Genomic DNA, 15518 nt, shown 5'->3' with positions numbered 1-15518 from the left:
TCAAATACATAAGCAAATGCCTTTAGATAAAATGATTTGATGAAGATGATGAAATGAAGAGCACAAAATAGATTTCAGTCAAGTGAACCTAAACTTTCGAACGGTAGTGTATATGGTTAATAATTGTCATTTACCTCTGTTACATAACATAAAAAAAATGATTTTTGTGTAACCATGTACTAAACAGAAAAATCGATGATATGGGTGGATATTGAATGAATATAAACAGCTGAGGCTGAAATATTTCTTATCCTGTCTGTTTTGTCACATGTATGAAAAGAGATGCTATTTGTTTTTTGTAAAAAAAAGTTCTGCATGTTTATTTTAAACAAGAAAGAATGTTTTTGAGGCTTAAAGAAACAAATTATACAATTATAAATTATACAAAAAATACCAACAAACCTTTTCCTACAGTATATTGGTATAAAACTCAATTATTTATTGTAAATATGATTTATATATTCAGTATATTGCCAGGCCTTAAGACAAGAGAGGAATGTGTGCGGAGGCAAAATATTATGAACCGAAGATACGCTTTTGCGGTACACTTCGGTGTGATCTTACACAATGTCTGTCACTTTGAGGTCAAGGCCTTTAGCGCAGGATATTAACCTCTGGAGCTGCCTGGCTTTACCCAGGAGATATTTAATAAGGGAGGGGAAATCTGTGCACCATCTCTAGTTTCATAGTCAGGCAGCTGGATCCCTGACATGAGTTGAAGTCGTGGCTCTGCATTCTCTACTTACTAAATCACAGAGGACCATCCCTGGCCTACCGATTCATAGTGGAGAGCTCACTGCGCCCGACTCATTTTGGGCGGCTTTGTGAAGAGATTCTTAATTTCCTCCCAAGTGAGCAACTACGAGTAGACATCCAGTACCCCACAATCCCCGGAGGCAGGCCTGCGCTAAACTTTCTCCATTCTCCTTACGCGTCTGATTTGTTCGTGAGAGTCTCAGACAGATATTAAGTTCAGAGACTGGCGTTTTATCTTCACACAAGACCTGCTAATATTACTTGGGATCCTGGTGCTTTTGGTCTTTCAGGTTAAGCGGATATGATTGGCTTATGCTTCAGAGATAGCTACAGGCCATATCAAACTTCTACAATCCTCCGTGGATTTACTTTTGACCCAGATAAATTTTAACAAAAAAGAAAGTTTTCTCCAGTTCTGCGCCATTGGATTTAGATGCTAATGCATTTTCTTTGAAGTCAATTACCGTGTTCTGTTTTAAAGCCAGCGTACTATTGTTTTGTGAGACTGACACTATCAGTGAAAGCATTGATATATAAAACAATTTCATCAAAGACATACCGTATATAGTGGTGTTACAGTATAAACATCGGAAAATTGAAGGCACATGTTAAAATGGATGTCATGACATTAAGTAAATATCACATATAAATGAAAGAAAGAAAGAAAGAAAGAGGTAAAATAATACCATTCAATGGTAAGAAGAAAATGGCTATATAAAAAACATTGTCTCATTTGTTAGACACTTCCTTTCATGTTTTGTCATAATCATACATTATATTATAGAATTAAATAAAATGTATTCATTATTTAAGTGTGGTTTCATATTCAAACATGTCCAAATTCATTCTCGGACCACCGTATCAGTCCCAAAACACCCAACACACATTGGTATTACACAGCAATATTAATTTACAATAATAATCAATTTCAATGAGCACTGCTTGGAGACACTACCAGCTAAAAAAACAAGACATTTCTGAACATGTTAATAAAGTGCAGCTCTGACCAGACTGTGTCAATAAATACGAAGCCCATCTTTGATCCTCTCCGTGCCATTCATCATACCTATTCACACTGTTTTCTCAGGAGCTCCTACAATCTAGGGCCAATTTACTCCTACTCTAACCAAACAAGAGCACGCTAACATGTCTGTCCAACATGAAAGACCAACGCAATCAACTCTGCGAACCGTCAGGGACTAAATTAGACTCATTACCCTCAGAATTCATTCTTCTCACAGCCAATAATGGCCAGACAGTTACTAGTGACCAGAGGTTGCATGTCACATTAAAGAGGGACTGTTTGTCTTAAAATAAACACGCTGAGTTTACAAATCCAGACCTGCATCTGCTTCATCCTCAAAGCAATTGCATGCAAATTGGAAAAGCTGAGTTGTTTTTTTCCTTTTTAAAAGATCATCTTTTTCTCGCCACATTTGCACTCAACGTTCTGCACACATCTCACTAGTTCACGGGCAGATGACAGTTGCTGATGAATTAGGCTGTGGTTGGATGAAGTAGGTTTAGAGAAAAATTGCTAGCAGATGAGAGGGTCTTAACTGCCGCCTGGAGATACAGTAAAGTCATCCCCCCACCCCGTCCATTCCTTAAAACGAAGAAATGTCATTTTGGAAAATCAACATGAATGGGCCAAGGTCAGAACTGAGGACTGGTAAAAAAAACGTATTTTTGGCGCTACCATGTCTGGTCTGCAAACTCAGTCAGGCTTTCAGAGAAACGCATTATTTGATAGACTTGACAGTACGCTAAACAGGAATAACAGGCAAAATATTCAAAAAAGGAATAGAAGAATTTGTAATAATAAAACGTTGGATACGTCTGTGAGAAAAGTGGCAGATGAATGATGACATTCTGAAACAAGACCAAATATCTGCCATATCTGAATATCTTAAATATCAATCTGTAAAGCTAAATCTTTGGAACACTACTTAAGTAGATTTTATTGTTAATCTTAATAAATACAGAGCAATATCATAGTTTGATAACAAAGGCGTGTGATCATAAAGATACTGTATATGCATGTCTGAAATGTTAGTGCCTATTTATTATTCCCTTATAATTCTTAAGAAAATATATTGGGGAAAATGTAATAATATATTGTGTTTTCCAAACACATACCGTAAAAAACCCAACAGTCTCCTGTTAAGCACGCAGGTATACAAAAAACAGTGTCAACATGACATACAGAGAAAAAATAAATTACTGTCCATAAAAACCTAAGAGGATCCAGATGTCCCTTGGAAATATGGGAGTGAAAAAACTGTATACAGCCTCCTTAATCCACTTAAAATCTCAAATTTCCAGCTGTTATGAATTTTTTTTCCTTCAAATGCATTTCATATGAAGACATATATATACTGCTCCATTGCATTTGCGTTCCAGTAGATGCTCTGAATTTCAGGCTATTGCAAACCTCACGTGTCCTAATGAAATAAATAAGCGACTTAAACCACTCAAATCAAAGCGAATGGCTCCTATTTGTACAAAGACGAGCTGGAAGCATAGGAATATATGACGTTTTTCTGAATGCATATCAACAGTATTTCCACTGATGTCTTTGCTTTAAGAATAAACTAATAGCAATGCAAAGTAAATAATGTTGTAAGTAATGAAATCATTGGTTTAAGGGTCACTGGATCCCCGCTGGGCAATGTCAGATGGAATAAGGTTCTTAGTACAGAAACTGATGCTAGAACGGAAATCCTTTTGTCTGGTTGAATGAGAGACCCCTTGACTCATAATAATCAATCATTTATGCATTCATTGCCTGTAGGGTCACTGTAAACAACTGCAAAGTCAGTTTAATCAAATGTTGGATCTTTTCTTTGCGACATCTGTATAACTGAACTAGTATATATTTTTGTGAAATGATTTAGACCAATGCAGAGCGTTTAAATCACCCAGAAATGTGAGCACACCTAATTTGAAAGCTGTAAAAAAGCCTCTGTAAATAATGTCTCCATTATATATTCAATTAATCATGCAGTCCTTAGGGACACTATAGGGTTAGCTCATATAAACAATTCTTTCTATTTGGTGTTATACAAGCATAATGCACTTCAGGCCTGCCTCGGTAGCTATAGACCCCCAAAGTGGAGAGGTACAACAGCTTCAACAACCAGATGGTTTTGCGGTCTGGCCCCTCCCGCTCGTGACGCCCGCATGAGCTGGGGAGTGTGGCGCCTGAGAGGTTTGCAGGCGGCCCTCATCTAGACACCATCTTCATCCAGAGCCTATTGTTTTCAGTCTCTATCAGCCACCATAACCCACTATTTTCCATACCTCACCCGCCCCACCCCCCAAAAAGTTTGGTATCTGGTTTGGATCCCAAAGCATTAACATTTCTTTTCTGTGTGTATTCATTTTGCGGTACTCTTGACAAACCCTCTGTCGCTGTCCCGGCTGTAGCTGAGTAAATACAAGACGTTCTGTCGCATTGCATGCACTGATGACTTCTCTATCTGCTCCTCTCAATAACTGCACCAACAATAGCGTGCATTCACTAAAGTGCGTGTTCAAAATGAGCCGCACATCCGAGGCATGTCTCTATACTTCCGGACGGGGCATTTTAAGCGGACTCTTTCAGGGTTGCCAGGCACGCCGAGAGCGCCATAGACGCTGAAAGGCTACGGTGGCCCTTTCTGAGACCCGCATTCAAACACATTAAATGTCACAATAGTGCGTCAGAAGGAGAGGATCACTGTATTTAACCAGCTAATCCAACATGAGGAGTCAATTCACGTACAATGCGGTTATGTGTATGACCTCAGCTGGGGGTCCTACGCTTTCAGACGGGATGTTTACCATCACAATGTGGCTGTCCCGCATCCATTTGCCTGCGAGACAAGCACAGCCTGGTGTTAGTAATTACTTTGTAAAGGTCTATATAAGAGATTTAGTATGATCTTGGGGTCAGTTTCTGTATAATAAACATTCGCAGTATTTGTTGAGGTAAATTTGAGCAATTCACTCATGAAAGCATGCGACATTACTGGTAAACAGAGCATTCTTATTTTAAGGTTATTTTAAGCTAAGAATTTTCTACATAGCCATGCAAGAACACAGTGCAATCCACAAAACTTCCTAACACAGCGCTAGGACATCAAGACAAACGCAAACAATTGAGTTGTAGTTGTTTGGCCCTCATCAACATATTGTCTCCATGGCAACCGCATCCAAACAGACTCACTAATTCTTTCTGAGAGATTTTGAGAGTGGGGCAAAAGAGACGGAGGTTGTGGGTTCAATTGAATCCATTTGAATGAATTAATATTGTTGTAGGAAACACTTCTTGATTCTTGAAAGTGGAACAACACGAGGGTGAGAAAATCATAACAAAACTTTCTTTGTGGGAATCTAGTAACTTCATAAAACAGAGCCAAACCAAATTGTAACCCTTTTCTTATTTTAAGCTTTAAAATGTAAAACAATCTTAACTCCATCTTTACCACTGGCTTTATTTTAATGTCATGAAATCCATGACGTCTGTTTAAGTTGAGATCATAATTCTTCCTATGTCATTTAATATATGCCATTACAAGTGCTAATACCTGCAACGCCAACCACAAAGATGCAGTCCTTTGATGCCAGAGAGTGGGCACTAATAGAACTGCACTTACATCAGTGAACATAATTCCTTCCATTAGAAGTGCTTTGACGTACAGTGTAATTGCTAATACCTCTCAGCACACACCACCACGCTATTCTCAGAGACCACACCAAGCCCTGGTGTCTCCAGCATTAAAGGATCTAAGCTACCAGTCGGTTATAATGAGCTTCACTTTCAGAGCCAGCGCTAGTCTGCGATATGGAAAAACGATGGGCGATTAGCGGGGGAAAGTGGCTGTCGCCGCAAGTCCTATCAAAGCGCCGATAATGAAAGGCGAGTATGAAGCGTTCATTAAAACTCTGCTAGTGTTACAGCTAAAGCCTTTGAGACTGATGAACTCATCAGGCACCATATGCACACAGTGGAAACAATAAGTGTGACATGCTTTAAAATGTGACAATGGTTTTTAAAGGGGCAGTAAGTAAAATGAAAATTCTTTCAGCATTTTCTCACCCTCATATTTTTCCGAACCTGTGTGATGTTCTTTCTTCTGTACGGACTGCTATGGTTAAATAGTTTTGCAGACCATGTTAAAACGTAAGTTCAAACCTGAAACCTGATGTTAACCGGATATGTTAAACAGAAAATTAATAGTCTGTCATCTTTTATTCCTTTTCTTGCCATTTCAAACCTGTATGACTTTCTTTCTTCCGCAGAACACAAAAGAAGATATTTTGAAGAATGTAAACGAACAACGGTGGTACCCAATAAATTCTATTGTATTGACACAAAACCAATGCAAGTCAATGGGTATCGAAATTGATTGATTAACAACATTCTTCAAAATATATTTGTTTGTGTTCTGCAGAAGAAAAAAGGTCATACAGGATGTGATTAAATGACGACAGTACTTTCATTGTTGGGTGAATTTTCCCATTTAAGTAATAAATACCCTCTAACTAATATAGTGTTCACAACCACCTGCTTGAAGGAACATCCGAGGCACGTTTTTAGATGACTCCGAATGAACTGGCTAATATATAATCCTTAGTGGGTGGATTTATCTTTAACTCTTCATCCACGTCCTCCTCAGTTCTCAAGAGTTTTGAGTTGGCAGATCCTGTTGATGTCCACTAGGGTTGTTTGGATAATCCTGCTGGGAGATCTCAGAGAAAAAAACGTGTGCTGTTCTGTAGGTCTTCCGAGGAGGATTAGTCAATAATCTGCATTTCCCCATCATGCGCTAGGCCATGCCAAGAAACATGAGAACCATTCTTCTACAGACCAACAATCTGACCATGAGGCAGTTCGTCATTTATCAGTTACCAAATGCCATAAACAGTTAAAAACATCTCTGACCGCAATCATCAAAACGTCTTCTGAACAAATTGAAACAGATGGTCTGTCTAAAGTTTTGGGTGGAACTATTTTGATTTCATCTTCGAGAAATCCACCTAAAACACGAAGGGAAATAAACAGCTTGCTGAAAGTCCACAAGCTGATCTCCGGGACTTCTGTCTGTGTTGGAGCAGAAAGAAAAAGCCTACTATGGTTCTTGAACCTGAATTCAAGTTCTTGACACACAAAAGGTAAGGAATAATCAAATCACTCACGCCTAGCTGGTTTCACTCCAGGCACATAATCTGAAAATTAATTAAAGAATGGATGTCGAGAGGACTTTTGTGCTTGCCAGCTGTTACTGCTTTGACAGACATACTAGTCAAGTGTTTCTATTGCCAGAACGACTCACTGTTTGCATGTTTTGGCACATGTTATGACACGGTTCACTTTTAGATCTGATGCAGGCCAAATCCTGAAGATATCCCAGCAAGCTTCTTATGAAAAGAATGCGCATAACTCCATGCAAGCTTTGTTGCAAAACAACGATCTGATCCATGTACCACCTGGTCATTAAACATTTTTCTTATGTAATGTTTTTATTTATTGATTGGTTTGCTTTGAGTGCAAGAATAGGAAACCATAATGTAGTTTCTTGTAAATTAGAGCAGACACATTTTTTACGTAGGTAAATAATTCATAATATGATATAAAGATGTATTATAATAATGTGCACGGCAATAGAAAAGTCAAATAATACCTGTTCATTTATTTTTGAAATATGAAATATTTAATAATATTTCAATGATATTAATATAATGTTATTATGAATTATGCCTGAGTTCATGCCTGAGTTTCCTATCTATATGCCAGGACAATGAAGGACAAGGAAAGTGTTTGAAATGATTATTTTTGTTATATTTTTATAATTTGTAACGTTTAATTTTTAATTAAAATATATATTTTTGTATTATTTGTAGCCTACTTTCCCATGAGCCTTAACCTGCAGCCAACTACACATACTGCATGTTAAACTGTATATCACAATCTGTGAAACCATAGTCTACTCTGCTCTACTAGATACAACATTACACAGCAGGTGTGGGATTTGTCTCTTTCGAAAGTACAAGTGTTTATAGCCCAGACATCCCCTCTCTCCTTTCACATCTAGAGGAAAACGAACAGTAAATCCAATCTAATCACACTGGCACCTCATCAGACCACCCAGATCCCTTATCAGGACCCCAGGGGGACAGATCCGCCAAGTCAGGGAAGTCGCCTCATGCGTACACAAACCAGAAACAAAGAGGTGAAAAAAACAGACCAGGAAGAGCGGGGGAGGACCGATCATGCCTGTGTGTCTTTTGAGTTTGCCTGTCAGTGACCCATGGCTTGGTGCTGCCACTGTCGGCCAGACATACATCACACGTGCTAGATAAACACACGGGCTCTCTGAGCGAAGCAGGGTTTCCTTTAGCTAAACCCTGAAATGACAGCAAACGTAAGAGACTCAACAAATGCATGTACTCTTAAAACAGCTCATTGGTTTTCTGTAGAATAAACCCAGTCACTTGTAGACATAATCTAAAAGTAGATAGACAGATCACAGTGCCGAGATAAACTGTGCAAGACAATAGAAAATGATCTACTTTATATTCTAATAATTATAAATAAGTTAAGTGATATGGTGAATTGTGTGATTGAAGCCCATAGCACTAAACCAAACAGCAAACCGTTTGTATGAGAAACTAAACACTATAAACACCAACACAAGCGCAAACATTTACTTTTATGCCAGGACAATGAAGGACATTCATTTTCATACTATGAATACTACATACTGTATGTACAAATGTATTAATAATACTTGTTAATTAATTGAATTTCAAATGAAATGTTTCAATATTATTCATGTAATATTTGTTATAAATATATCTTTCTATCTATCATTTTTCAGCTATATTATTTTAATGATTTCTTTATTTTTATTTCAATGATTTTATTAATAGAAGGTTACTTTTCCACCTACCTTTATGTCAGGACAATGCAGGACAAGGAAAGTGTATGACATAAAAAGTATTTTCTCTACATGAATAGTAATTTATGAAAAATGCAGTATAATAATTACGTTATTTTACTGAATTAATACTTGAATGTTTAAATATTATTAATGCAATACTTATTACAAATAAATACCTTTAAATATGTATTTTACATATTTTAATATTATGTATTAAATTAAACTTTTCATTAATTACAGCCTACTTTTCCATCTACCTATATGCCAGGACAATGAAGGCCAAGGAAAGAGAAATAAAAAGAATCTATCTTTACAAGAGTTGCATAAATTACACAACTCCACTTTAAACATGCAAAAAACAACACTGTACACAAAACTAGACAAAACACAGACACACATTCAAACAGAAAAATATTGCAAGGCTAATAGAGAATAACATACAAAGGTCTGTCTGCCAGACAAAAAGTCTGTCCAGATTACCATGGTAACCTTCATTTCACCCCCGTACCCACACATCTCCACCTTCCTTTCTATTCTCTCTCTGTTCTCTAAGCCTTCATCAATCAGTCTTCGTCTTTTTGGATCCGTCCCCACTATGTGCCCATCATCTTCCTTCCTGCTCTTTGTTCAGCATTCTCATATTTTCCGGACTTCTCCTTATCCACTTCTCTCTTTGTTCTCTTTGCCTTCATCGACACTACTGCCTGTGCCATGGGGCACATGTTTGTGTGCCTGTGCGGATGATGGACGACGAGTCGTTTGATCACTCGTAATAGCAGATTAATGGTGATATTTAAAGCCTTTACTCGTGTAATGCCCGGACCCGGGCGTAAACCTCAAGAAAACACTCACAATCTTCCCTTTTCACCCTTGTCAATAGATCGACACCAAATGTGCCTGACCGTACATCTAAATTGATGTGTGCATGCAAGTGCGCTGTTCCAAGACTTTTGAATGATCTGAATATTTGACTTGTGATCCAAGGCTCATTTTAGCCTCCTCAGCAATGGAAGCAGGTAAGCGTGGCCTTTCTGGAGGACTCTTGGATAAGGAATAAATGAGAAATAGATTCCACTCTAATGGAACCTCCAGGACAGTGAAGCTGAGAGGAAAAGCTAGTGAAGGTCGAAAATAATCATATTTGATCAAACATATATGATAGTTGGTGTGTTTGACCAGACAGACAGCAACACTTTTGCAGATTTATGCCATGCTTATTGAATCAACAGCGCAAAACGTTGTGGGTTTGATTCCCAAGGAGCTTTGGATAAAAGCATCTTCCACATGAATGAAAATATAAATGTAAGCTTTCAAAAACGTCTGAGCTACATCACATTGCTAGAATTCACTCTAATCCATTTTAAACAGCGATATGATGTAAAAGCAGAGAAGAGGACAGTCAATGCATCATAAATAAAGCCAATGTGAAACTGCATTTGCAAATAACGTTATATATTTACATTTTTATGTAGGAATTTCGCAATCGCGTTTATCCAAAGCAACTGACGAAAATGAAGAAAACAAAGACGCAATAATGCAAGAAGTGCTATACAAAATAACATTGGAACAATTCACGAGAACACACCTGTTGGAAGAAGAACAGAGAAAATATTAGAGGAACTTAAAAAAATAAAGGCTGAAAATTCAAGTGTTCACGGAAGAAGTGCATTCTTGGCTGTTTTAAGCGATGCAGCTGATCTGACATATTTAAGATAATAAAAATATTTTCAACAATACAAATACATTGTACAGGCAAGAATGGGATGTTTTAACCAGTAGAAATGATAAGATAATACACAATGAGAGTTAAAAGGGATAGTTCACCATAACATGAAAATTCTGTCATCATTTACAAACTTGTATGACTTTTTTGAAGATATTTTACAGAATGTAACCGATTCACTTGACACAAAAACCAATAGAAGTGGATGGGTAGCACAACTGTTCGGTTACCAACATTCTTCAAAATATCTTCTTTAGTGTTCTACAAAAGAAAGAAAGTCATACAGTTTTGATATGACAACAGAGCGAGTAAATGTTGACAGGGTTTTCATTTGTTTAATACCAAAATGGAGCCATTAAAGTATACTCACTTCACCAAAGCTACAATTTTAAAAAGGATGCATTGCCTACAGCTAAACCCTAGTTTAAAGCTGTATTTAGGAATAACATACAATCAAAAAGCAAGCTCACAAAAACAGGATTGTGTTTTAAAAAAGTATTGCAAATAGAGTCTGCAAAGTTAGACTTCATGTTGACTTTAAAGACGCGCTTCAGATGTGTCATGCAGTTTCTTGCCTTGAGTTACAAACACAGCAGATGCTTGCTGAACATGTCAGAGGAACTTCTCAAACTGAAACAGAGGGCTTTGATAAAGCAGTCAGGTTGCACTTGAGTCAGACTTCAAACAGAAAGCAGCATCTCTCTATTCATAAGTTATTTCATCAGCGTCGGTAAGTCTGAACTTCCACCCCGGAGTCAAGTCAAACGGTATTCTTGACAGTATATTTTTGGCATTAAATTATACAGAAAGATGATGATAAGATGCTCTACAAACATATGTACCCTGAGCAAGACAGATAACACATGCATACATCATTTAGTGAAAAAAGCCTTCTGCCCTGTCTGATATATCTGATAGGTGAAAGAGGAATTTTGTAGTTGAAACTGTACTGGGAAACTCCACATTTCACAGCGGATCAAAGTGCAGATGCTTTAGAAGATGACAGGGCATTAAAGATTTGAATCTTGTGATTCCGCTTGGGTTCACCATGACTCGAGGCAGAGCTAGAAACAGATGTACAAACCTTGTTACCCATGAGCAATGTTGAATAAATGACAGCCCCTCAGTGCTCGTAGATACCACCTCCAGCTCTTTCTAATAGAATTGATAGCTTTGAGGAAGATGAAGGTGCTGTCATTGAATTTCTGGGCGATATACCATGACATGTACCTGATAAGACATTTGAGGATGGCTGCGCATACAATACAGTTACTCAAACACCTAGTAAAATCTTCAGAGTGGAAGGTCACTGGTTTTCCATATGATCGGTGAAACGTCTCGAAGATCTTTCCTGGATTCCTGAGTTTAATGCTCTACGTATTTATGGGCTGTGAGGGAAGGCTTACGGATCAGCGCATTCGAGAAACTACTCTGGCTTACATTGACACGAGTTCGCTCCCGAGCCCGTGAACTATTTGAGGAGGTTGTTGGGTAAGCATAAACACAGCTGCATTCCTACAAGAAGTGGACCTGGTCCCACAGGTACATTTGAGTCAATCTAGGACAGCGATTACGATACCAATTCCCACCTTAATACTTCACGTATATACAAATCACTTACGGAGAGGCCCTCGAGAGATACTCCAACGCTGACTTATACTACAAATATATGTGATTTTCATGGAAGCCGATCTGATTTACTGTACGGCTATAGGTAAACACATTTGATTTACTGCACAATTATACTTGTTCTTCATGAAAGCCCATCTGCTATGCTGGAAATCTCTCGGAGCATCAAACGACAGCCATTTGGCTTCTGCAGCAGACTTTTTCGAAGCATATTTTGCAACATAATCAGAATGCAATACAAGTTTATAACACACATATATTTTCCGGCTTTAAAGGGATAGTGGACCCCAAAATGGAAACCTACTTGTCATTTTAAACCTATATGGTTTTCTTTCTTTTGCAGAACACAAAAGAAGATATTTTGAAGAATGTTGGTAACCAAACAACAGTGGTACCCGTTGACTTGCATTGGTTTTGTGTCCATACAGTTGAAGTCAATGGGTAGCGCTGTTGTCTGGTTACCAATCTTCTATTATGTTCTGCAGAAGAAAGAAAACGATACAGGTTTGCAGTGACAAGAGAGTGAGTAATGAGAACTATCCCTTTAACTTTCCAGTCCGCAATGTTTCTTGTGTGTTCTCTGACGCAGGACTGCTTGTGTAGTCTCACGTTTGTATATCTGCCTTACCAAACATCTTTCACAACAGCTGAGATTTACAACCTGTGTTTTGTCCAACCAAGCAACATACCTCCTAAAGTTTACGTGCTTATTTTCAGCGTAACTTTAACATTTATAAACTCCGATGTCAAACAAAATTACGCTCCCTCACTTTTACACTAAACTCTAAGTTATTCTGTTCTGAATGAAAAGCAAGAAAATCCACCCACACTCTGTGACTTCTGTTCCCAAGCACCGCCCGCTTGGTAGCATTATTGTACTGCCGTTATTGTAACTGGCAGAGTTTAATCTCTCCTGAGGTTCTTGGCAGACATCAGGGATGCATTCTTTAAAGCAGCAGAGCTCTGAATATGGAGGCAATTTGCTCGGCGGTTATGATGTTTAGGACGGAATACGTATAAAAAGACAAGAAGAATTACAAGAGGGCACTTCCGTGAAATTACAGTTCGCCTGAAAAGCGAGGTCACGTACTACAAAGCATCTTCTAAAATAATGATTTTCCTCTCTGGCTTCAAGTTGTATTTTGAGTATCTACTATACTATAATAAAAATGTGCACAACCTTTATCCAAAAACAATGTGGAACACTGAATCGGAAAAACATGCCTTTTTTCACAATTTTACCCCATTCCCCAATTTCTGACAGTAACCATTTAAAACTGATGACTTGTACAGAAGGATGAGTGTGTCTGGGGTACCATAAACATCACAGAGCACCTCTGGATTAGCTATATACCCCCTGCAAACTCATTCCTTTATACTCGACAGCTCAGAAACTACAGCTTAAGGGAAAAAAATACCTGTTAGGATAGACAAACAGAAGCAAATGGGGAAAAGATGTGATAGAAGATGTTGTCAGGTTTTGCCTATATTGGAGGAGGCCAAATGTCCCCAGATGGACCGTAAAATGCAAAAATCACCCACAATGCCAAAGAGCGCACATGGAAAACAGCTTAATACACATACTAAATAATGTCTTAGTGAACATCTAAAAATTCATAAGTCTAAATATGGTTAGGGGACACAAAAATATCAGTATTATAACGAGAGAACATTGTAACAAAACAAACATGTATATGCATGTGCGTGGTTTACTTAATTAAAGTCTGAATATAACAATTTCCCCAGAAAACCCTGAGAAAACTTTTCTTTCACAACAATACACAACCTTTCTTTTAAAACTGTATAAGTTAAGATAGCAAGGTAAACATGTGTGTTTCAAGAAATGGAGACACCACAAATCCAAATTTCTCTCTGGAGGTGATGCTTGTATTTTCTGAATCTTTAACTTGTACACCTGGTGGTGTGAATTTGCGCCGGGTCTAGCTGTTTGACTGATAGAGGGCTAGGCTGAGGGGGCGATTACAAACCTGTAAGAAAACTACTTGGAAAAATAAATAAAATATGTTTTTTTTTATAATAATATTTAAAATAATAATAATAATACCATTTCAAAATAGTTTGAGATAAATACAAACCCTGGCTTTTATTTTTCTAATGTACCATCAAAAAACTGAATGATGACTGTCAAACTATCCATATTTTAAACAAAGAGTACACCACAAACACCATAACAAACCCTAAAACCAGAGTCATAAACCATAATCTAATAGCAAAACCAGCAAATAAGTCCATAAGTCTGTATGCTTCCACTTTAAATTCTGTTGTCTTACCACACACACACACACACATCCTAAATGTGTCACTACTAAGTAATGCACCGCTAGCGCTTCCCTTAACACCCCTGTAAGTCAAACAATTTTCCCCCCACTAGAGTTGGACAGATGCATCAGATTTGAATTGATGGGCTCGGTGTGCTATAAAAACATCGACAGCTGCCTTAAGTGAAGGAACTCCAACCTGGACACCCACAAAACGTCCAGATGTGCGTCCATGTTTATATTCGCTTCAATACGCCCGCCCGGCCTCAAACGAAGTGCTCAAGGAAGTATTATATTTGCAAACACATTAAGTAGTACATTTCGTTTCCTGCAATTTGGCTGTTCTGTGTAAATACTGTGCTAAACCACCACAGGGCCGGTGTAGTGGGGGTACGGCAGTTAACAGCAGGAAAGAGAATCGTGGAAAGGAGCTAAAAACAGCGGAGGTTTGGCCCTAACCGATATGACTCCTGCGGGGTGGTGGATGCAAGTGTACCACAGGGACTGTCTGGATGGCTTGTGCTCTTCTTGAATTTGCTTTGTTGCTGACATTGATGGGAAGGTTTGTCTATAAACAATTACTGAGAAGCCAAGAAACATTTTTTCCAGAGAAAACGGAAATATTAAAGTTGCAATCCATACGCTGCCTCTGCATCGGCATCTCGGCAAGAAACATTAAAATGCAGGTTACTTCATGTGTGTTGAATTCAAACTGAAATTTCAAGATCATAAATCATCAGTCATTATATTTTAATGATATTTATGTAATTCAAAATTATTAATCATAAATCGTATTCAGGTAAATAGACTGATGTGAGGATTTTTTTGCACTTACTGATAAACATTACATTTACATTTATTCATTTGGCAGACACTTTTATCCAAAGCGACTTACAAGTAGGAAAGCATATAACATTTTGTCAACACATTAACATTAACAGCAACGTTAGTTTACAAGGCCATGTTACTAGGAGCATTAAAGCTGGAGTAAGCAAGGGAGAGAACGAACAACAAAAGTTTTTTTTGCTGACATAGATACAAGACAGACAGTTACATGTATATATAAACACAGTCCAGATAAACTAGTCAACAAAAAGAAGCATTAGTAATCGACTTTGACTACCAAAAGTGAACACATTGAGCTCCCCAGCTCTTTTCCAGAGAGAGTTTGTCTGCTCAACTGCCTCTGGGGTCCCCCAGGGC

The 15518-nt window shown here is 38.0% G+C and overlaps 1 protein-coding gene across 1 annotated transcript in view; it reads right to left on the bottom strand.

Moving 5' to 3' along the window:
• Positions 1-15518, bottom strand: part of dchs1a (dachsous cadherin-related 1a) — a gene marked incomplete at its 5' end in the record, with an annotated part of 78506 nt that overhangs the window by 55913 nt on the left and 7075 nt on the right. The window lies entirely within an intron of this gene.

The sequence above is a fragment of the Barbatula barbatula genome (assembly GCF_947034865.1).
Source record: "Barbatula barbatula genome assembly, chromosome: 19".
NCBI lineage: Eukaryota > Metazoa > Chordata > Actinopteri > Cypriniformes > Nemacheilidae > Barbatula > Barbatula barbatula.
The sequence above is the reverse complement of the archived record's forward strand: the minus strand, read 5'-3'. Positions and strand labels throughout refer to the sequence as shown.